Here is a 21,984-nt window from a genome sequence, read left to right as displayed (position 1 = left end):
AAACATCTAATAAGGGGAATGTGAGATATAAATCTTTAAAATGTTAAGTAACAGTAGAGCCAAAAAGCACTAAGAGCCTGATTTAGAACTCAGCGGCTGAGTTACTCTATCACAACAGTGATGGATCTCCCATCCGCCAAAATCTAAATCCCATTAAATTGTATGGGATTTAGATTTAAGTGTACAGGATATCCATCATTGTTGTAATGGAGGAAACTGTCCACTGAGTTCTAAATTAGGTCCTTAGTGACAATGATAGTCTATGGAAGCCACAGACTGGGATCAAGGATCATTTTCAGGCTGACCATGAAGGAGTACAATTCAGATATGGTAACTAGATTGCTCCTAGTGAATGTCTGGAAGTCAAAAAGTTAGAAAACGTTGCTTAGTCCCACTACAGAAAGGAATTATGTCACTTTCTCAAATAAAAAATTGACATTTATTGTAAGCCTTACAGAATGGGACTTTTCACTTTTTTGGAGAAAAAATGGTCCCACACAGGATGCTGTTGAAATCATGAAAAATCCCACAATACCGGACTTCCCCACTAGTTTTGCATATTGAAAAAGTCAAACAATCAATACATGGAGTACAGAAAACAATTAACAGTTTCAAGAAAATGCCTCCTCCTAACCAAACACTGCCCCTCCCTCAGCTCCCTGACATGTTACACTAAAACATTAAAATCATACTGCATTCCCTCAACTGATAATACATTCTTTAATCAAACTGCAACTATAGCCGACAACTCACCACACTTAAAAACAATATAGGGACCAACAAGAGACCTGGGAATTGTATGCATTAATATAGATATAGCATTATATACATCATATGTATGTAGCTCGTCTAATGTGATCTACCCTATTCTTTGTTTTTGCCCATGTGGCTTGGGGTAAGTAGGAGAGACTGGACTAGAATTTGGGGTGAGACTTATTCATACTGGGTGCCTTGTCCATTGAAATGTTAGGTTTAAATTTGAGGTTTTGGTTTTGTTTTTAAGTTTTTGGTTTGGATTGTAATTTGTGGGGAAAATAATTATAAGGCCACTAGGCCATGATTTAATACTATACAGTAAGCCAACATTTCATTAATTTTTGTTTAAGTATTAATATTGGCAAAATCATTGATAAAGAGATCATTAGGCCTCTTCGCCATAACTCAGTTACATTGAAATTTAAGATAGTGTGATGATATATAGATATCTATGAATGTGTAATGAAAAATGTTATGTTCATTTGTTTGGATTTATATGGTGGGAACTGTCACACAAGTCTTTCTTCCACAAAGGAGAAAGTGGGGATAGTCTGTTAATTGTACTTTTTGTTCATACACCTTAATAGGGGGAGTGGGGTGCATTCTGAAACATGGCTATGAAGAAAATCTTATGATCGAAACGTGTTGCCGATAAATTCTTTGGTTCTCTTAAATACCTTCCCCTGGAGAGCGCTTTTTGACTCCATAGACTAGTGGGGTTGCTGTTTTAAGGCATTTGTGGGTTTCCAGTGTCCTGCGGAGTGCACCAACCACATTCGCTGGATGTGACTGGCTTTAACTGGATTTCATCTTGGTTTGTTCTTGCTGATCTCCGCCGCCCATTTGGATGACTTGGATACATTGCATCATTTAAATCAACACGTAATCGATACGGTGCCTGAAACGGAGAGGAAAAGAAGGGGTGATGGATTACTGCCTGGAAACAACATTAACAGAAAAGAACATCTTCAAGGACGAGTAAGGCAATGAGAAGTGGGGAAGTAAAACTGCTAACTCCCGCACTTGACACACTACAGAGCAGGCATTACGAACCACATCAATTACAATACGGCATATCAATATACGTGCATGAAATAGACTTTGACAAAGTTTTATATTGTGGATAATATTTGGCCGCTTTTTTATTGTGGACAAGCGTGCGACTGCCCAGTGATGACATATATTGAGCATGAACCCAATCACTGACCATAAAACTTTATTGTTTAGGACAATAAACTTTTAGGGGGTGATTCCAACTTTGACGGGCGGCGGAGGCCGCCCGCCAAAGTTCCCCCAACAGAATACCGCTACGCGGTCAGAAGACCGCCGCGGTTATTCTGTGTTTCCCGCTGGGCTGGCGGGCGACTGCCAGAAGGCCGCCCGCCAGCCCAGCGGGAAACCCCTTCCCACGAGGAAGCCGGCTCCGAATGGAGCCGGCGGAGTGGGAAGGGTGCGACGGGTGCAGTAGCACCCGTCGCGATTTTCAATGTCTGCATGGCAGACACTGAAAATCTTTTGGGGGCCCTCTTACGGGGGCCCCTGCAGTGCCCATGCCATTGGCATGGGCACTGCAGGGGCCCCCAGGGGCCCCACGACACCCCTCACCGCCATCCTGTTCCTGGCGGTCAAAACCGCCAGGAACAGGATGGCGGTGAGGGGGTCGGAATCCCCATGGCGGCGCAGCAAGCTGCGCCGCCATGGAGGATACCTCAGGGAAGCGGAAAACCGGCGGGACACCGCTGGTTTTCCCTTTCTGACCGCGGCAATACCGCCGCGGTCAGAATGCCCTTGGGAGCACCGCCAGCCTGTTGGCGGTGCTCCCGCGGTCGTTGACCGCCAGGGTCAGAATGACCCCCTTAGTTTGTTAGTTTGTTCATTTTACACTTTAACACGTCTAGATTCTACATTTTACTTGCACTGAGTAACTGGTGGGCTTTCAAGTCCTGGCCTCCATTTGTCATGCATTCTTTTGCCCTTCGAATTTTAGGCAGTCTCACCTTCTGTTTAATGGAGGGGCTTACTCCACTAGAGTTTGTTTTACCATGTTGTTGTTTTTAGGGGGTAGCATCCGGTTCTTGGAATTAGGCCCAACTCGCTACCTGGCGTGTTCTATGCCCTGCCATCTGACTTGGCGGGTCTGGGCTGTGAGTGCTGTGTTACGCTTACTCCCCTTACTTGGCCACCTTACACCCTGCCGTGAGGCATCCCCAAGTGTGCGTTTTTTTATCCCCCCTTACTAGGTGTATCTTCCAATCAATTATTTGGTAAAACCTTGTGAGTCTTTGTGTTTGCCCTTTTTTACCGTCCTGTATTGCGACTTTATGCGTTCTCGTTGGAGTGGGAGGGTGGTGTTTCTTCCGACGAGGGGGCGAGCGCGATGTCCCGATCCAGATTTGGGGATCAAGCGGGACATGCGCCCTTAAATGCACCTCCTGCATCCCCTAGCTACTAACTGTGCTGATTCTATTGGGGGGTTTGAAAACGGCAACACCCCCATTGGTCGTTCCATTCTTGACCTTCCCCCCCCTGTTGCCCCCTGGTTGGGGTGCGCTTTCCCCTAAAACCGGTTTAGCCGGTCCCTTCTGGGCCAAGGTGGCCGTTAAGGCGCCGGCCCTCTATGACCCCTGTGGGGGAGGCCTTTGCACAATGACGGGGATGAAATAAAACAGACTTGAGTACCTCCGACGGAGCAACAAGAGCGAACTTACACTTTATTGCGGTTCTGGCTTTTTCCCTTGTTTTCGGAGTTAAAGTCTCAGGAACATTGTACATATTGCTGTCGGAGTGACGAGAGTGGGATTCCCCTTTGCTGTGCTCCTGGTTTCTTCACTGCCTGGCTGACTAATTAACGACCCAGCAACATTGTATATATCGCTGCCGAAGTAACACAAGCACAATTTAATCTTGCTGTGTTCCTGGCACTTTTCTGGAACAGTTGTATTATTGACATTAACATAAGACGTATGCAATCATAAAATAAAACTACCTCGTGTGGAGACATATCGAAACAGTAAATACTGCAACTTTGAAAACGGGGGCAGTGATATAATTGGGTTTGCTTATCTTGCATTTTTTTATGAAAGAATTTCGGATATGAAACGCGTGGACGCTTTCACATGTGGCAGTTGTTGCTACAAGTGAATTTTCAAACCTGTTTCTAACGGAAAACAATATATTATATGGCAGTTTTCTTTGATGGGGAGACATTTTGTGTCACAAATTAACATGACTGACATGGACAAATTTGTTTTTTGAAAATCAAGTTTTGAAAGTATTTCATAATTACCTTTGTTGACTATTATTGTGTTTGATATGGAACAAGCAGAGATCGGAAAAAGCGCATGACCTATTCAATGAAAATGTAGACACTGATCCCAGCACTCCCTCTATGTCAGGGGGTGCCCCCCAAAAATACAACAAAAACATTAAGACAACATTTATTTCAATATGTAAAACTATTAAAAAGAGAGAGGGAAGTGACTTCCCTGGATAATAACATTGAAGTGGGATGGTCTTGAGGGGACTACGGATACTCATTACCCATCCTTATCAAAACCCTAAACCCAGGCTATTGGAGGAATGGTCCTCCCTTATGGCAACAACTTGTAAACAAATGATGAGCCTACTGTCCAAGTATGCCAAAATTGAATTGGATGAGATATGCGAAGAAATTGCAAAATTAGAGACTTTTTTGGACTAACAGTAAGACTAAATAGAAATTAACAACTTTATATCAGAAGTGAAGCCCAGAACTTTGAAATATGAGGAGGAGATCCAAATGAAAGAGACGCAAATTCCTTCATGATAAACAATGTTATGTCACTGGCAGAATCTTGACCTTTAGAAAGAAATATGATGGGGCAATTAAACAATTCAAACAGATGAGTGCCCTAGGTAACTTCAGACTCAGGGTCAGATATTTATTTGGATTTGGAGGAACAGGCAGGTACATGAGATAAAGATTCTGTGTCTCTTACTGCAGTAGATGAGTATTGTTTTATACAGCAAATTGAGGGACCCAGAAGAAGCCACCAAAAGGAGCAGGAGGCACCAACAGAAAAAGACACGACAAGTGGGACAGTCTAAACAAAATGCCGCATGGGAGATCAACTCAGCACACAAGGCAGAAAAAATGGGTGATCAATCATTGACTGTCATAAACATATCAGAACATACTTTGAATGAGGATGAGAAGTCTTTGCTTGAATTTGGCATGTCTTTTTGTCCAGGCACTGATATAAGACTCATATTGATATATATTTATTTGTACGTACACTTAAGCTCATGAAGGTTTTCAAACAACAAGAAAATTGGAGAAAGAGAGACCCTATTATACTTGGCATGATGGATCACACCTTTGAACATTTGTGTTTAGGAGACATAAATGGTTTGGCTGCACTAAGATAACTAGAACTGGAAGAAGCAGATTGGGCACCTGAAAGAGACCTTCTATGCAGTTTGGGTTTATAACTTGATAGGTATTCATCAAACCCCTTTAACCCCAAGTCTATGTGTAACCTTATTACATCTCATGATAATATAGATACTTTTCATGACGTAGTAGTAAAAGATCTTTTTCACATGTGGAAAAATCGCAGGTCCCATCAGGGCAACAATTTTACATTAAAACAAAGACATGCAACTGAATCACCATCACAGGATCAGAGCATTGTCATTAAGCCCTCTGATAAATGGGGACATGTTGTACTATGGGACCTCAAGAAATATGTGGATGAAGTTGAGAGGCAGCTAGTTAGTGTAGGTGATTATGAAAAGACCACTAATGAAACATAGGCAGTCAATTGTGAGGTATTATACTTTGCTTGATGGATGGAGGGACAGGGGTCTGCTGGGGGATAAGGAATATCAGTTTCTGTATGTGAAAAAACTGACATCTGCTTGTTTTTCAAAAATACATAAAGATAGGAACAATCCCCCAGGGAGACCTATAGTTTCTGCTAACAACAGCCTGCTGAAACCCACCTCGATGTATTTGGATTTTTATTTATTGCCTTATGTCTTGAGTTTACCCTCTTATTGTTGTGCCACCACTGTGTATTTGAGTATTTTATTTAATAGTGTTTGATTAATTAAAACCATTACACAGACAAGAGACACAATTAATAAAATCATAAGATGCTAACCAGGCCAAATTTAAAATATACAAAAGCTTAATTATGGATTATTATGCATTTGCTTGCTAACTGAGGGGGTCATTATGACCCTGGTGGCCGGCGGTACACTGCCGGTAACACCGCCAACAGACTGGCAGTTTTCCGCCAGTGTATTATGACCGTGGCGCATTAGCCACGGCCATACTGCCGGCCCCTCCACTTGACTGCCAGGCAGTCACAATCCCCAGGCCAGCGGTGCAAGCAGCGCTGCCATGGGGATTGAGTCCCAAACCGCCAGCCTGTCCCTGGCGATAACCACCATCATGGAAAGGCTGGCAGTTAGGGGGTCTGGGGTGCCCCTGGGGGCCCCTGCACTGTCCATGCACTTGGTATGGGCAGTGCAGGGACCCCCAGGCACAGCCTAATCGCGCATTTAACTGCCCGAATTTTGGACAGTGAAGTGCGCGACGGGTGCTGCTGCACCCGCTGCACATCAACATTGTCGCCGGCTCTATTATGAGCCGGATGCAATGTTGATGTGACTTTTCCGCTAGGCCAGCGGACGGAAACGCTGTTTCCGTCCACCGGCCCAGCAGAAATGTCATAATAGGGAGCCACCAATATCGCCAGCACTGGCAGTATTGTGGCGCCACGTCTTCAGCAATCTTTTTACAAAACCACCAAAGTCGTAATGTGGGCCTAATTGTGCACCCATGTCATAAATTCTCAATCTTTGAAAGCTGGCTCCCAAGTTTATCTAAAAATGTCACCAGTCTGCAACTGAGCTGTACATTAAATCCAGTCATAATTGCTGGTCTGCACCTGGGCAACCAACTTTGAAGCTATGGTTGTCATAGGAGCATTTTGCGGTCTACCTAAGTACTTTTACATAGGCATATCTGAGGGATCAGTGTTTCTGGTGCCAGGCCGCAGAGCTGACAGACGCCTGTCATATTGCTTTGCGTCCACATGGGGAGGTGGGTGTACGTTGGAAGACAGCCAATACTATATTTCATAAGGACTGTTTTGATCTGTGGATTGACTGCTACTCCCAGATAAAACTGCAGGACAAGTCTCTGGTATGATGACTAGATGAGCCAGGTGTGGCTTTGCATCGATAGGGCTTCTTTGTCCATTAGCTGTGAAAGTAATTTGACGCTTTCTTTGATCGCTCGCTTGACGAGCTGATATGAGCTGAGTTGGACTAGTTGGTCTGCCAAATCTAGTGCCACCAGGGAGGACTCAAAATAAAGTTGGGATGGAGAATTGTACTGTGCTGAGATTTCAGCCCAGAGGAGGGAGCTTAGAGTACCTTGGAGGTTATTCCAACTTTGGAGGAGGTGTTAATCCGTCCTAAAAGTGACGGTAAAGTGACGGATATACCACCAGCCGTATTACGAGTCCATTATATCCTATGGAACTCGTAATACGGCTGGTGGTATATCCGTCACTTTTAGGACGGATTAACACCTCCTCCAAAGTTGGAATAACCACCTTGTCTTGCTGTCTTGAGTTTGTAGCACAAGTTAATAAATGCCCCCTTCCTCGCAAGAGACTGTCTGACCAGGCCAAATTCAAGGTTTACCTGGGCCGGCAAAGCACATTTTGGCAGATTAAACAGCCCCTTGAAGAGCTTGATGATCATTTTGTCCAGTAGTTCCCCTCCTCTATTTCTCAATGCTTCACTGCTGTATGCTATTGTTGAGACTAGTTTAGCTTAGATGACCTTCAATACGGGGAGGTATGTTGAACAGCCAGTGGTGCTTTTAATGTATTTAAATTCAAAAGTAAAGGAAATTGATTTCCTGCTGAGGATTTCCAGGTGGGGCTTAAAAGAGCTGTCACAGTCAAGAAGGACACTTAGGTATTTGTATTCACGCACAGATTCGATTTTGAAGTTGGCCAGGTACCACTGGTGCCTCGGCCGCACTGTAGACCTAAAGGACTTGGTTTTTTATTTCCCTAAATTAATGAAAAGTGTGTTTTCTTCTGAGAATTCAGCTGTTGCATTAAGTAGCCTCTGAAGGCCTATTCTGGTATGACTGAAAGGAATGGTATCATCTGCATGCATCTAACATGCCATAGCAGTTTTCCCTAATCTTGGTGGGTGAGAGTTCACTTTATCCAGCCTTGTTGGTAAATCAGCCAGAAAGAGGTTGAAAAGAAGAGGTGCAAGCACGTATCCCTGCTGCAGACCCTGTGAGGTTGAAATTTCTGCAGAGAGGTGCGTGCCGTCACCTAATTTGACCCACACCCAAGGTTTTGTGTGGAGAAAGGTTATTGCTTTTAACGGGAGAGCCAGGATGCCCCATTTTGCAAGCTTTGACCATAGTTTTCTTCTATCTATACAATCTGATACTGCTGTATAGTCTATAAAAGAGAGGAAGAGAGGCTTTTTGGCACACTGACATTGGTCGAATAATAACAACATATCCATAAGGTTAGCAGTTGTGCCAACCGTTTTGGAGAAGCCTGTTTCATTGAACGGGAACAAGTTGTTATCCGCAACCCAACTTTCAAGTTCCTCCAGGAAGATCTCTGTGAAGATTTTGGACTCTGTCTGGGAGTGCAATCAGTTGGAAGGTTGCTGGATCAATCAAGCCCCTTTGAAAATTGGTGAGATAATTGAGCTTCTCCATGAATGTGGAATGACGTTGGTGGCAATTTTGCTGTTATAGAGTGCCAAAAGATGTTTTGCCCAAAAGCCCAAGTCCTCTTTATATAATGCAGAAGGGATGCCATTAAGTCCTTGGGCTCCCTCTCTCTGACGCTTAAAGATTCTCTTTCTTACTATTCCTTAAAGAATTTGAAGGCATCTGTGTGGTTGTAAAGAAAATCGCGCAATACTTTGGGCTTGGTCTTGAATTTTTGGGTGAGTCAGAAAACCCTTACCTTGGATTCCCTGAGTCGGGGGACCAAGGTGGCAAGAGAGATATTGATACCAGGTAGACTCTGAGATGGTAATTATAGAGTGAGGATGCATTGCAGGACTTAAGCTGTTTATATTTTTCCAAAACTGGTCATGCCTCTTTGTCTTTAGCACGTACAAGTGCTTGGCTGCTAAGCCGGCAAACATATTTCTGTGGTGTGCCCACAGGTCGGCCTGTAGGCAGTTCTTGAGCTGGACACCAGTGTTCTCAAAGACTCGTCTCTGGGCTCCATCTGACATGGAGGGAAAGACATATAGTGATGCCCTTCATAGTTGAGCTGATGTAGATGAAGAGCCCACCACTCAAATGTCAGCAACCCATTAATATTCCAGGAGCATATTGTGACATTGGTTTTGTCTTCTGAGCTGCTGATAGTTGGCCTGCTCCTTCATAATTGTCTTGATACTGTGCTCAGGGTTCCAGGTAGCCAGCTCCAATCGTCAAAGGGGGAGGGAGCCTTAGAGCAGGACAAAGACTCTTGGATTGCCTGTGCTGCTTGAGGGGGTAACAGCTTTCTTTGAGAGTCCCTTGAAACGTTTCCAGGGGCACAGGGCTGTGGCTGAATCCCCTGCTGTCCTGTCACGAATTGAAGATATGGATAAACAGAATCAAATATTTGGGAAACTTGAATCTCCCAGTTCCTGAAAGGCCCTCCAACTCTCAGTACTTGGTACCTCAGCAGAGATCCAGGTCACTTCGGTTGCTTCATTTATCTGAGATGCAGAAGGCAGAATGAATTCCTCCGAAACAATATCAGCCAAGGTGAGACTCGCCATCTCGGGCAGCTGAATCAATAACCAAACAATGTTCCCATGACTCAGCAGGTCGAATGTGCCCCGTTGATTTATATTCTGGATACATCAAAGTTTCTCTAGAGCTTGTGCTACTATTACGTGAATTCAATGCTGAAAAACGCAGGAGCGGCCTGAGGCAAGGGCATCTTGCGGCAAGTCTTGGTTTTGAAGACTGATAGCCTCCTGAATCGCCGGCACTGCCAATGCATGGTTGCTACCCTGCAGACTCTACCTGGAGGCCTCCTGATGTGATGGATTCAAAAACACCTTATCCAGGCAAGTCTTTTGTGTGTCAAATTTGTTGTAACAATCCAGGAAGTACCAAGCTGCCCAGAGGGTTGATTTAGTGCAGAAGGAAGGCTTGACTGATTCTCCAGTCTAGGGTCGCTGAGTGGTAATCTCCATGTAGACTTGCTCGCCAGATAATGCGGACTTGCTGTGGTGTTACGCCTGGATTCTCCGTCAGAGATGGATACTTGAGGTTGGTCTGATAGAGAAATGGAGCTAGACTGATTTACCAGTTTGGTAGTACTGGGCAGCGTTCTCTGGGAGGGCTTTGTCATCAATACATGAGGACTGGCTAAGGTGCTGTCCCTGATTTCTGCATGTAGGGTGCTTGCTTGAGTGAGAGGTGCACTTAACAAAGTAGTCCTGCTTTGGCCTTCCAGATGACCTATCTGTAACCCTTGGGGGGCAACTTGATGACATTTTAGTCCCCACTGCTTGGTTGCTGAAAAATAAATTGAGTGTCTTCTTCTTGAGTGCTTTCAACCTGTGCGTTTGCCCTTTCCGTCAGCTAAACTTCCAGGACATAGATGGCAAACAGTTTATGGCTGCACTGCCACTTGTAATCAGGAGAGAGACCCCAGTGTTGGTAATTGGACCTGAATTCAAATTGCCCGGAAGACTGCTCAGTGGATTAGAGACTTGTGATGGTGCATTGGGGGACCCTGCTGTTTGGTTGATTGCTGGAGTTCAATGCTTGTGTGTATGTTCCTGTTTGTGTGGCTTAGGAGACCCCTGACATGTTGCCCACAGTGGGGATCGAGTGGCAGGGCATGTTGTTTGAGGCTACGGTGATTGACCACTCCTGGTGTCATTAGCGAACTTAGAGTTGGCTACACCATTTTGAGTCAGAGCACTTTTCATATCTTCAAAGCCGCTACTTAGGATTCCTGGTTAAGATCCCATCTTATCCAGAATTGGAGAACAAGTACAAGTACAAGAACAAACTTGCAGGCAAGAGTCGGCAGATTTCTGGGCTCTGACTATCAAGTTAAGATTTACAATTTTGAGTCAATTCCTGAACTAAAAACTGCCAGCATGTTTAACAATTTGAATTGAGTGTCCATGTTTGTAGTTTTGGGAGCTTCAGCGGTGAGGTGGACGGTATTCTGAATAATGTTCAGAACCGTTGGTACATCTGGATCTGATGTACTTTCAAGGTGTGTGCTGATGCTAAGTCGGTTCCTGGGTTCAGAGCAAGATACTTCAGGTGAGCACAGGGTGGAACAGATATGGTTTTGCCCTATGTCCCCGTCACCATAAATTGCCACCATTGCTTCCCATTCCAGAGAAGTGAGCGAAGACGGGTTCTGCTGTGTGTTGCTCACTAGTCTGTCCTGGAGAGCAGAACTGTCAAGAGGTGGCTCGCTGAGACAAGATCAGTTCGTAAAATCATTTTAAAAATGTTGATCAGGCGCTAGGTCTAATTGACATATGATAGGAGTAATATCACTAAGGCAGGTTCTTGATGAATAGTCTTGATTCAGGCCTGATACTAGAGAGTAATATGGACTAGCCAACTAAGCCAGCTGCCTTGGACCCAAAGAGACCAAAGAGGAGGAAGATGGATGAGTGGATTTTGCTAAGATGGACTTGTCTGCACCACTGCCAACTTCGCCTGCACACAGGGACTCTGTTCCAGGGCCATTTGAGTGCACCTGTGCCACTGTAGAAGACTTAATTACAGCTTGAGAAGCCAATGTCTCAGGGAGTGAGAGAGCAAGTGGGCCTGATGAACATCCGATGGACTTCAGACCACATGATGTGTTTTGAGCTAAGCCAAAAGCGGCTACTTGACTGATAATAGTTGACTCTAGAGGAGGTGGTAGGCCTGCAGTACTTGAGTTTGATGCATAGATGGTTGAAACTGGATCCTTGAGAAAAATAAATTTGGCGCAATCTTAGATTGACTTAGTGGCTGTAAGGATTTCTTGCACAGATCTGGAGCCTGTTAGATTGATCTTGGTGTGTGGCTCAACCTGGGTTGCTGTGGTTAAGATACCACCCTGTGTAGGCCCCCCCTGGATCAATGTTTGTTATGGCTTTGGTTATTTCAGCCCCTTTTCTCCAAGTTGGCTTCTTTCTCTACCAAGAGGTGGGGAAGCACTGGTTTTCCAAGGATGCTTGTTAGCCGATCTAACTGGATTCCCATCTTTCTGCTATCCTGCTATTCCTTATTACCTTATTGCACTCTTATCGCTTACCTGCTGGGTTCAGTGATTTTGCTGGATAGTGAGGTTAAGTAACCGACTATGACTCTGTAATCTACCATCTGAGGCATGTCCTGGAGTAGACCTGGAATAGCGCAGGCAGGCAGGCTGATGGAAGAAATTGGGTTATTACGAGTGGGTCTCATTGGGACACCACAAACCACACCCATGCCTAGCTGGGCGCTTCCGTGAGAACCCCTGGGTGCACTGTCAGCAGCAGCCAGCTACAACTGCCGTGCTCGCAGATCACCCTTTACAGAGACAAAACACAGGCAGGGTTCTCAAAACCACGCTGTTTTGTACTGGACTGGTTGCACTGCTGCCGGGAGATGCAGGAGGATAGTGGGTCCGCTCTTGGCTTTTAGACACCACCCACCTGTCTGCCTAAACCACAACCTGAGCAGCCTTCACCAACAGCAAGAGAGCAGTGAACTGGCGGTAATGGTAGTAGGCAGGCAGTGATAGCAAACTGGTGGATAGCAAGCGTGGCAAATGCAAACACCAGGGAGCAAAGGAGAAGCAGGAGTGCTTCATAAGTGCGTTAGAACAAGAACGAGAGAGCAGAAGGGCAGGATAGCAGACCACTGGACACAGGGGGAGGACCATGGCCTCAGAGCCTATCCAGCCGCCACCTGAGTCCCCACCTCAGCCTCAACTTTCCCCTCACAGCCCCCTTCCAGTCAACCCAATCTCAATCCTTACCAATCCCACTGGTCCTCACCGCTCCCCACACCACCTCTCACCTTGGACATATCGCCGAGTGCCGCAGTTTGTCTCCTGCCCGCATCTCAGTCTCCTCGCGATCATCCGACTCAATGCAAAACCCGGCCTGGAACCACCTAGAGCAGTGAAAATACTCTCAACTGTGACAGCACTGATTTCATTACTAAAATTCTTGAGATCCCCTGGCAGTACAATTATCTTTTAGTTAGAATGGATGTTGTCTCACTTTATACATGTATTGACCTTGAACAAGGCATCAGGGCATGCAGATGTTTTTTTTAGAAACTGGTGGGAGGAGCAGGTCATTTGGCATGAAAAAAATGAAATAAGGACAGAACATACAGTCTTGTGAACCCAATATATTAATGATTTGTTTATCATTTGGGATGGCACCAATGGTGCCCTTCATGACTTCTTCATATACATTTCAAGTAATGATTTAAACTTGAAATTTACTTATAAGATTGATGAAAGGTCTTTGGAATGTTTGGACATCTGTCTCCAAATTAAAGATAGACCAGTGCACACTTCATTGTACCACAAACCAACTGCTGGCAACAGCATTTTTCATGGCCAGAGTTGTCATTAGTCTAGCTTAAAGTAGAGTATTCCTTATGGGGAACTCCTAAGGGGAAAACGGAACAGTAGTGATGCACAGGCTTACCTGATAGAAGAACAGAGGATGGTGGAGGGGTTTAGGGTGAGGGGTTATCCTAGAAAAATCTTGGAGGAGAAAAAAGCCAAGGTGAAGTTGAAAACCAGAGATGAGTTCGACAACCTACAAGAACCCAACACCGCATCCCTCCCAAACAACCTCCACAGCATAGGGCTCTGACAAATCGTGACAGAACCAACGCACTCACGAGGACACACCCTCAACCCCATCTTCACAACAGAAACATACGTCACCTTCAGCCACACCTCTGAACTTTCATGGACAGACCATCAATGCATCCACTTCAACTTCAACACACCCACTGTCTTCAGACCCTAGCACCAAGCATCTCGTAGAAGCTGGGCAAGAATCACCGACCAGCTCACCGCTAACTCCGCCCCCTCCATTGCACACAACGCAACCCGAACACTGCAGCACGCACATTTCACAAATGGATCGCCGACTGCGGCAACACCGTAGCCCCCTCAAAAAGAACAGCACCCTTACTAAGAAAGCCAGCTGGCTCACCGCAGGACTCCAAGAATCCAGATGCACTTGTTGATGCCTCGAGAAAATCTGGAGAAACACCAAATCCACAGAAGCCGAAACAAATTCAGAGCTGCCACCACCACATACCACCAACTCATCAGAAGCACCAAAAAGAAAGCAATACAAGATAGAATCTCCTCAGACGCACACAACTGCAAGGAACTTTTCAGCATCATCAAGGCGTTCACCCAACCCAAAAGTGAAACAACGGACATCCCACCCTCACAGGACCTCTGTGACAGACTCAACGCTCAATTCCACCACTAATTCAAAACCATCTATGACTGCTTCAACTAGGAAAACCTAAGGGCTGAACCCCCTCCACCAGAACCCGACACCAACAAACCAATGATCACCAACTGGACCCCACTCACCACCGAAGATACTATGAAGACAATGAAGTCCATACACTCCGGGGCCCCCACGAACCCCTGCCCCCACCACATCTTCAACAGAGCCTCTGACACTATCGCCCCCAAGCTCCACCTCACCATCAACCGCGCCCTACCTGATGCCTCCTTCCCCGACGACTGGAAACATGCTGAGAACAACCTCCTCCTCAAGAAACCTTCAGCAGAACCCACCGACCTCAAGAAATTCAGGCCCATCTCCCTGCTACCATTTCCAGCAAAAGTCATAAAGAAAGCCATCAATTGCCAACTCTCCAATTTAATCGAAGAGCACAACGTCCTCGACGCCTCCCATTCTGGATTCAGAAAAAAATATAGCACCGAAACAGCCCTTCTGACCACAACAGACGACATCTGCTCCATGCTGGGCAAGGGTGAGATGGAGCCACTCATCCTGCTAGACCTATCGGCGGCCTTTGACACATTCTCCCACCACACCCTGACTCACAGACTTCACAAAGCCGGCATCAGAGACAAGGCCCTCAACTGGATCCAATCCTTCCTCTCCTGCAGAACCCAATGAGTGAGACTCGGCCCCTTCCTCTCAGACCCCACACCTACCACCTGCCAAATTCCCCAGGGATCCTCCCTCAGTCCCACGATGTTTAACATCTACATGGCCCTCTGGCCGCCATCGTCAGAAGCTACGGAATCAACATCGTCTCCTACACAGACGACACCCAATTAATCCTCTCCCTAGCTAATGAACCCAACACAGCCAGACACAACATCCGCGAAGGCATGAGAGCAGTTGCCAACTGGATGAAAAACAGCTGCCTTCAACTCAACGTGCACAAGACAGAAGTACTCATCATGTGCCCTCAACCCGATGCGTTGAACGACTCCTGGTGGTCACCCACCCTTGAAAGCCTGCCCACCCGCATGTACCAAGCCTACAACCTCTGGATCATTCTGGACTCCAAACTCAACATGGACCGCCAAATCAACTCAGTCACAGCCACCTGCTTCCGCACCCTCCGCCTCCTATGCAAGACCTTCAAATGGATCCCCCTCGAACACAGAAAGACTGTCACACAGCAGACAGAACAACAACGCGCTCTACGCTTGGATGAACAAGAAACTCATCCGCAAACCACAGAACATCCAGAACGCCGCCGACAGACTGTAGGAAAGTACCATCTTGCCTCGCATGTTACCCCTATTTTTACTTGTGTGTCAGTTTGTTTTTGCCTGCCTCACTGGGATCCTGCTAGCCAGGACCCCAGTGCTCATAGTTTGTGGCCTAAATGTGTTCCCTGTGTGGTGCTAACTGTGTCACTGAGGCTCTGCTAACCAGAACCTCAGTGCTTATGCTCTCCCTGCTTTTAAAATTGTCACTGCAGGCTAGTGACAATTTTGACCAATTCTGATTGGCACACTAGAACACCCTTATACTTCCCTAGTATATGGTACCTATGTACCCAGGATATTGGGGTTACAGGAGATCCCTATGGGCTGCAGCATTTCTTTTGCCACCCATAGGGAGCTCAGACAATTCTTACACATGACTGCCACTGCAGCCTGAGTGAAATAACGTCCACGTTATTTCACAGCCATTTTACACTGCACTTAAGTAACTTTTAAGTCACCTATATGTCTAACCCTCACTTAGTGAAGGTTAGGTGCAAAGTCACTTAGTGTGAGGGCACCCTGTTACTAGCCAAGATGCCCCCACATAGTTCAGGGCAATTTCCCCGGACTTTGTGAGTACGGGGACACCATTAGACTCGTGCACTACATATAGGTCAATACCTATATGTAGTTTCACAATGGTAACTCTGAATATGGCCATGTAACATGTCTAAGATCATGGAATTGTCCCCCCATGCCAAATCTGGTATTGCGGTGCCAATCCCATTTATCCCCGGGGCTCCAGCATGGACCCCGGTACTGCCAAAGTAGTTCTCTGGGGTTTTCACTGCAGCTACCGCTGCTGCCAACCCACAGACAGACTTCTGCCCTCCTGGGGTCTAGGCAGCCCAGTCCCAGGAAGGCAGAACAAAGGATTTCCTCTGAGAGAGGGTGTTACACCCTCTCCCTTTGGAAATAGGTGTTAAGGGCCTAAGAGGAGTAGCCTCTCCTGGCCTCTGGGAATGCTTTGAAGGGCACAGATGGTGCCCTCCTTGCATAAACCAGTCTACACTGGTTCAGGGATATCCCAGTCCCTGCTCTGGCATGAAACTGGACAAAGGAAATGGGAGTGACCACTCCCCTGTCCATCACCACCCCAGGGGTGGTGCCCAGAGCTCCTCCAGTGTGTCTCAGACCTCTGCCATCTTGAATGCAGAGGTGTGAGGGCACAATGGAGGCCTCTGAGTGGCCAGTGCCAGCAGGTGACGTCAGAGACCCCTCCTGATAGGCGCCTACCTGACTAGGTGGGCAATCCTCCTCTGAGGGCTATTTAGGGTCTCTCTTGTGGGTTTCTCATCAGATAACGAATGCAAGAGCTCACCAGAGTTCCTCTGCATCTCCCTCTTCGACTTCGGCCAAGGATCGACCGCTGACTGCTCCAGGATGCCTGCAAAACCACAACAAAGTAGCAAGAAGACTACCAGCAACATTGTGGCGCCTAATCCTGCTGGCTTTCTCGACTGTATCCTGGCGGTGCATGCTCTGAGGGCTGTGTGCCTTCACCCTGCACTGGTAACCAAGAAGAAATCTGCCGTGGGTCGACGGAATCTTCCCTTTGCTAACACAGGCACCAAACCTCTACATCACCGGTCCTCTTGGTTCCCTCTCATCTTGACGAGCATGGTCCCTGGAACAAAGGAGCTGGATCCAAGTGACCCAGACAGTCCAGTGGTCCATCTGTCCAAATTTGGTGGAGGTAAGTCCTTGCCTCCCCACGCCAGACAGTAATTCTGTGTACTGTGTGAACTGCAGCTGCTAGGGCTTCTGTGCACTTTTGCAAGGAATCCTTCGTGCACAGCACTGCCCAGGTCCCCAGCACTCCATCCTGCATTGCACAACTTGCTGAGTTGACTACTGGCTTCGTGGGACTCTCCTTTGTAGTGTTGAGACAACGACCATGCTCAGTTTTCTTGAACCCCTGTTTAAGTGCTTCTGCGGGTGCTACCTGCTTCTGCGCGGGCTCTCTCTATTGCTGAGTGATCCCTCTGTCTCCTCCTCTAAGGGACAACCTCAACCACAACCTTTGCAGCTAGCAAGGCTTGTTTGCATTCTTTCTGCGTGGAAACAACTCTGCATCCTCCAGCACACCGTTGGACATCTTCTGTGCAAAGGAGAAGTTCCTGGCATTTACCGTTGTTGCAGAATCTTAAGCTTCTTCCACCTGGAGGAAGCCATTTTGCACCTTCATCTGGGGTTTAGTGGGATCCTGCCCCCTGGACACTTTTGTGACTCTTGGTCCCCTTCCTTTGCAGGTCCTCAGGTCCAGCAATCCATCTTCAGTACTTTGCAGTCAGTTGTGGTCTTTGCAGAATCTTTTATCACAACTTTAGTGTGTTTCTGGGGAAGTAGGGTAACTTTACTCCTACTTTTCAGGGTCTCGGGGTGGGGTATCTTGGAAACCCTTAGTGTTTTCTTAGACTCCTAGCGACCCTCTACACACTACACTAGGCCTGGGGTCCGTAAGTGGTTCGCATTCCACTTAGTATATGGTTTGTGTTGCCCCTAGGCCTTTTGCATCCTATTGCATTCTACAGTGTTTGCACTACTTTTCTAACTGTTTACTTACCTGATCTTGTGTAATTTACTTACATCCTAAGGGAGTATATACTCTGAGATATTTTTGGCACATTGTCACTAAAATAAAGTACCTTTATTTTTAGTAACTCTGAGTATTGTGATTCTGATGATATAGTGCTATATGATATAAGTGGTATAATAGGAGCATTGCATGTCTCCTAGTTCAGCCTAAGCTGCTCTGCTATAGCTACCTCTATCAGCCTAAGGTGCTCGAACACTGCTAATCTACTGATAAGGGATAACTGGACCATCAGGTACCTACTATAAACCAGGCCAGACTCCTTCACAGACTGGTCCTCGACATGCCTCTGAGAGAGCATAGCTTAAATATTACATATATTAAATGTGAAATGCTTATATAAATGCCTAACAATGCTGCATATAAAAACGACCATAAACATTAATTGCTTAGTCTGTATTCTCATCATGATTATAAGTGTGAAGTTACTATTGTGCTCATAAACTAATGTCGATTATAAGAAATAATTGCTTGCAACATGACTAATTGAATATATTAACACTTACGAATATTGCATTTGTATTAAAACCCAAAAGCCTTAAGTTAGCGTGAGCCGAAGATTTTTAGCTGTGTAACTCTCATATTAAAGCATATTTTTTATTTTTCCAGTGTGCTGACTCGTAAAGGGCCATGACCCAGCATTTGTTCTTTTCTTCGCTTCATGTAGCAATAATGATTTTCTTCCCATCCGCACATTAGCTGTTTTTGCAATGGACCTTATACAGTTTGCAACAAAAGTAAAAATATTCAAGGACACTTGACCATGAAAAAGAGAACTTTTGACCCGAGAAACGTGCCAAGGCTATGACATCCTCCAGATGTGCCACCTACGAAGACGTCAATTGCGAAAACCAATCAAAGTGTTATAAATTATCGTGGGGCGACAATTTGGATTACCTAATGTACAATTTGATAGGTTAAAGATAGTGAGGTATAGCGAATGTCCAGTGGGATTTTGGGGGAAGGTATTACGAAAAGGGGATAAAAGCTCATGACACAGAAGAGTCAAGAGAATTAGGTAGGGAATGCTATCGATTTTATCCAAAAACTCTGTCACTCTGTTTGGTGACTTGAAACTCATGAAACCATCCTCACCCATAAACTGCTCTTTTCCTCCTTATGAGGGAAGCGCCCATTTCTGCCTTTTAATTAAGTCCTGACTGATGGTGATACGACTGATGTCCTGAAGACGAAGACTGATCCTGTGTGCCGACTCAATCCTTGGAGGGTAATTATGACAATGCTATTGTAATTTGTCTATTTGCTTTTCCTTTCTAGGTACCAACTGCTGTGTTTTTGATTAGAGACCATAGTTTAGATGTTTTCCAAATTGATGTTCTAAATTGTTTTTCATGAAGCCCAACATGTTGATGCAAATTAGGGGATAGGCTAGGCGATCACTTTACTGATACAAATAGACAAGACTGACATTGTGCTATGCTGAACTGAGACTTACATGACATTCAATATATTCTGGTCTATGTTCACCTTATGTAATGTCCTTATGTTTGTGATCTTTGCATTATTGAAGTCTTATAACTGCTGCCATATCGTATCTATATTCTTTTGTTTCCTGGTTTTGAGATTGACACTTTTATTAGTAGATTGTAATCAATAGGGAATAAAATTCATAAAAATTCTAACAAAGGTGTGGTTATTCATGACTGAAAGGTCATGGTTGCGCCGACAGTTTGATCAATGGTTTTATCCAAAGTGAAGTGTATTGTGGTGATAAATATTGGTGACATTATTGACATATTACTTGATATATTGATCAGTTATCTCGTCCTACGGTTTCTCACCACTGGGTCAAACGATTCATCGGCCTAAAACGAGTCCTGATGTGTATAAAATTGACATAGAGGGACGCGTTAACAGTTCTGGTAGCAGAGCGATAGTTTGGCCCTTGGGGGCCCTAGGACGGAGATTCATTGTTTAATTTTGTTTTCTGTCATAATGCAAATTGTAGGCATAATGGGGTTCTAAGTTCACCATGACTTTCCCGGGATTTCGGAGCCTGCCTAAGTGAGTTGGGAATGTTCTCGGCGCCATAATGTATGTGGTTAGGGTTTTTGCGCTTGCTTAGCTTATGCATTTTGCAGGTGATTGTGAAGGTTCGTGTGTAATTAGGCCAAAATATATGTTGTTTAGTAGGAGTGGGCGTACTGCACAGTATGAGAGTAAAGAAGTAGGCGTACTTCATATGAGTGTGGCGCTTGGTGCTCAAAATTATCCACATGGTTGGTTGTTGTGTATGGACCTGTTGAGGTCTAAGACTCCGGAGTATGAAGAAAATATGGTTTATGTTGTAATCTGTGCGTTATAATAGGTCAATCGGGCGTGGTTGACAAGTCAAGTTTGAGTCATAATGTGTGTATGAAACCTTCGATGGAGATTTGACAAATTCTAAAGTGCACTAGAAGGAGTCATTGACAAGTCAAGAGTAGAGTTTGCGGGTCAAATTCTGCTTGCGTATGCGGAAACTGATAAGGAGAGGGTAGCAGTCGAGGCTTCAAGTGAAATCTTTGTAAAGTTCTAAAGCGAATGTGTTACCCTTCCTGTAGTAAACCGGCAGATTTGTGTTGTCATTTAAGGTGCTCGCAATAATTGCATTAGTTGTTTAGGTTTGTATGGGTTCAGTGAGGAGCAGACAAGCCGCAAGACTTTGTCAGTCGCAGTGCGTATGTGAGTGTGACGTCAGTGGTGCCGCGCTGAGATAGGTCAGTTGCAGAGAGGGGTCGCGCACGGATTGGCTGTCGTCCGTGAGAGGCAATAGGCTGAGAAAGGTGTGTGAAGAGTGTCCTGGGAACTAAGTCACTTCTGATTAAATACAAAACTAACAGAGAATTGCAAAATGAATTTTGTTAAAGCGTTCAAGAGCGCTCTGAAAGGAGATGTGTATATTCTTGCAACTGATGGGGAACCTACACCACAGAGGGTACTCCAGCTTATATAGTCATGGAAGAGAAGGGTGTCGCACCTTGTTTATGGATGAAACAGTGGCACAAATTAACAGAGAAAGAAGGGTGCCTAGTGTTCCCAGAACATGAAACATTCAATCCTAAGGTATTAGAGAATTTGAGGTGGATGTTAAGTACACAGAAACCACCTCCAAGACCAGCTCAATATGAGGCGTTAGCAATCTGGGATTTGATGGCACTTAAACATAGACAAGAAAGGTTTCAGAGAAGATTGCGAAGGGCAGAAAAATCCTATGCAGAGGCTAGGTGGGACAATGAGAACAAAATGTGGAGACGGAGAATTGTAGATGGGTTAAAACTGTTCCCAGCAATAGCACAGGGGGAAGAGACGCCAGGAAAGAAGGCTTCTTGCAAAACAGATAAAGACTCGAACCAATCTAAAGAGAATAAAAGATCTTGGGAAGAGGAAGATGATTCAGGTGATGAGGAATTTATGGACAGATTATTACATGATCGTCCTCCACCTTATGCAGTGAGCGACAATGCTCCAAGTACTAGCACAGACCCTGGGAACCAGACGCAGGAAAAGGGAGTTACTGATATAGTACAGACTAGTGATACTGTCTCGATACAGAATGGTGTCAATGTACCCACTGCACCAGACATGCCGATACAGTTGCAGCCTCCACCGCAGATACAGAGAATCTACCCAGATGTCCCAGTGCTTGAGACAACTACAAATTTGATAGTGCCGCCAGACCCGATATACACGAAACCAAAGCTAATACAGATTGAATCAACTCTGAAGTTGCTTTCGCAACCACAGCCACAGCTGATACCAGGGTACAACCCTGTAGCTGGTCCACCATTAGTACCTGTTCCGGGTACATTGGAACAGACCTATGGAGTT

At 45.5% G+C, this 21,984-nt stretch overlaps 1 long non-coding RNA gene across 2 annotated transcripts in view; it reads right to left on the bottom strand.

Annotated features, from left to right (window-relative positions):
- Positions 1-482: 482 nt before the first annotated feature.
- LOC138258965 (uncharacterized) overlaps positions 483-21,984 on the bottom strand; it is a 114,443-nt gene continuing 92,941 nt past the window's right edge. Inside the window, exon 4 of one of the 2 annotated variants that reach the window (XR_011198614.1) lies at positions 483-1,654. This is a non-coding gene — a long non-coding RNA (uncharacterized lncRNA). Of the gene's footprint in view, positions 1,655-12,831; positions 12,929-21,984 lie in introns of those variants that run through there. The other variant, XR_011198615.1, reaches the window with a different exon arrangement.

The sequence above is a fragment of the Pleurodeles waltl genome, chromosome 2_1 (genome assembly GCF_031143425.1).
Source record: "Pleurodeles waltl isolate 20211129_DDA chromosome 2_1, aPleWal1.hap1.20221129, whole genome shotgun sequence".
Taxonomy (NCBI): Eukaryota; Metazoa; Chordata; class Amphibia; order Caudata; family Salamandridae; genus Pleurodeles; species Pleurodeles waltl.
Note: the sequence above shows the minus strand (reverse complement) of the source record. Positions and strands in the feature narration are given on the sequence as shown.